This window comes from Aethalodelphis obliquidens, unplaced genomic scaffold, assembly GCF_003676395.1.
Source record: "Aethalodelphis obliquidens isolate GAN/ISIS:26980383/991018 unplaced genomic scaffold, ASM367639v1 scaffold17, whole genome shotgun sequence".
NCBI lineage: Eukaryota > Metazoa > Chordata > Mammalia > Artiodactyla > Delphinidae > Aethalodelphis > Aethalodelphis obliquidens.
The window spans coordinates 7,195,600-7,198,220 of record NW_020837961.1 but is presented as its reverse complement, the minus strand read 5'-3'; the positions used below and the strand labels follow the sequence as shown (position 1 = coordinate 7,198,220).

The following is a 2,621-nucleotide window of genomic DNA, read 5'->3' as shown; positions in this document are numbered from 1 at the left end:
TGTGATAAGAGAAAAAAGAAGTCACTGAAGTGTTATTGAAGGAGGAAAGCTCTGTGTGTGTGTGTGTGTGTGTGTGTGTGTGTGTGTGTGTGTGGTAACGTGAATGTATTTGCATTTCAAAACAATCACTTGAACTGTAGCATGAGAACTAGTTGAAAGGATGGCAAGAGTGGCTACTGAGAAACCAGTTAGGACGTAAATGCTGTTGTCGGGGCAAGAGCAAGACGTGATGGTAGCAAGACTGGGGAGATGGCCCTGGAGGAGGACAGAGTGGATGTGTCTGAGATACATGTTGGAGAGAAAGTGGGTGAGAAGTGATAAGAAGGTAAGAGGAGTCACGTGTCAAGGATGATCCACAGGTGCCTGGCTTGTGTAACTGGACGGATGATGGTGCCATTCTCTGACGCAGAGAACACAGGAAGAGGAGCCAACCTGGGCTTGGGAAAGAAGGCCATGAATTTGAGGTATTTTGAGACATCTCCACTTGGCGATGTTAAGAAGTCAGTTGTATTTGTGGGTCTGGAGCTCAGAGAGGTCTGTGCCAGAGATCTGAATTTGGCAGCCGTCTGTGACAAGCAGGAAACATGGAAATGGATGAGAGCAAGTAAGGAAAGTGAGGAGTAGTGAGGAAACCCGAGTTCTCCTTGGCTTGGATTCAGCTCTTCACACCTCTTTCCCCTTACTGATACACACCCCCTCTTCTGAAAGAGCAAAACACGTCCAACCGTTAATCAGGAGGAGAAACATCTCAAGAAAACTTAGACGGAGAACACCCGGAAAGCACCTTGCCAAAGAGCGTCCCCAGAAGCTTGGAAGAATTACTTCAGCTTCTGCAGGAGCTTGTGGTACAGATATGGAATAACCTGAGCATTCAGGGAGGTGGACTCTTTTTTCAAGTTATGATTCCCAGAGCTATTATTTCATCCATAGCCTGCTACGCGTTGCACATTCACCAAGGAAAAATACACATCTAGCCCTTACACCATCTATTCGTGCTATTATTAAAATAGCTCTGGTGCAGACACTTATCTATCATGAGAATTTTCATGAGATAAAAATCTGAACTTTAAAAAAGAGCAAAACAAACTCTTAGTTCATAAGCCAGTGAGGATGAATGTTTCCATCTAAGTTCATTAGTGAAGTTTCTTTCTCGTTCTGATAGGGAGTTGTGAAGTAACTGAGAAATGCGGCGATGAATAAGAGAGGGGAGCTGGATCAGCCATGCCAGTATTTCTGGACTGTTCAGTCAGCAGTATCAATAGAGCAAATCGTTATACAGTTTTGTGACAATCTGGTCACGTCTGTTAAGAGCGTATGTAGGGTTTCCCTGGTGGCGCAGTGGTTAAAAATCCGCCTGCCAATGCAGGGGACATGGGTTCGAACCCTGCGCCACCGGGGAAGCCCCCAACACCATTTTTTGAGAATAACTCCTTACTACCGATCAACCACAAGCTCCTAGATTCGTCAAAATTATTCCACCAAGGTGGAGGCCATTGTCCCCGGCGTGGTCAACATACATCTGCAAGCCTCTGACACCTACCTCGCTCTGGGCTTCTATTTCAACCACGACGATGTGGCTCCGGAGGGCTTGGGCCGCTTTTTCCGTGAATAGGCTGAGGAGAAGTGCGGGGGCCTAAGCGTCTCTTGAAAAGGCAAAACCAGCATGGCGGCTGTGCCCTCTTCCAGGACGTGCAGAAGCCGTCTCAAGATGAATGGGGTAAAACCCAGGACGCTGTGGAGGCTGCCATTCTCGGGGAGAAGAACCTGAACCAGGCCCTTTCCCACCTGCAGGCCCTGGATTCTGCCCCTGCAGATCCCACCTCTGTGACTTCCTGGAGACCCGCTTCCTAGAAGAGCATGTAAAGCTCATCAAGCAACGGCTTCCCTAGTGGCGCAGTGGTTGAGCGTCCGCCTGCCGATGCAGGGGACACGGGTTCGTGCCCCGGTCCGGAAGGATCCCACTGTGCCGCGGAGCGTCTGGGTCCGTGAGCCATGGCCGCCGAGCCTATGCATTCGGAGCCTGTGCTCCGCAACGGGAGAGACCACAACAGTGAGAAGCCCGCTTACCGCAAAAAAAAAAAAAAAAAAAAAAAAGAAGAAGATGGGCAAGCACCTCTGCAGGCTGGCTGGTCCCCAGGCTGGGCTGGGCCAGTATCTTTGAAAGGCTCACCCTCAAGCACGACTAGGCGCTTCCAGAGCCCCTCTGGTGTCAGGGCTTACTGCCTGAAGCCCCTCTCTGCAGCCACTAGACAGCTTTTTAAACACCCTTGGAGCCCTCTCCCAAGTCTTGGACCAAATAGAATCAATAAAGCTTTTTGCAGGAAAAGAAAAAAAAAGCAGGATTTGAAGTTTTATAATACTCTGCTCACAATTTTTAAAAAATATATGAAAAAAATCTTGAATGAAATTACCAAAAATTAAAATAGTTTTATGAAGGTGGTAAAACAATGGATGGCGATCCTTCTTATTTTCCAAGTTTTCTGTAATGTATGATCACATTTAATTTAAAATACTCTATTCAGTATTGTTATGTCAAATACTTAAATATGTTTCATTTTTTTAATTTAAAAAATGTGTTTAGTTGTTTATTTTGGCCACGCCAAGCAGCTTGGAGGATCTTA

General features: G+C 46.9%; 1 pseudogene; it reads left to right on the top strand.

The window, feature by feature from the left end:
- The first annotated feature begins 249 nt into the window (after window positions 1–249).
- LOC113625974 (ferritin light chain-like) lies at window positions 250–2,186 on the top strand (annotated as a pseudogene).
- The last annotated feature ends 435 nt before the right edge of the window (window positions 2,187–2,621 follow it).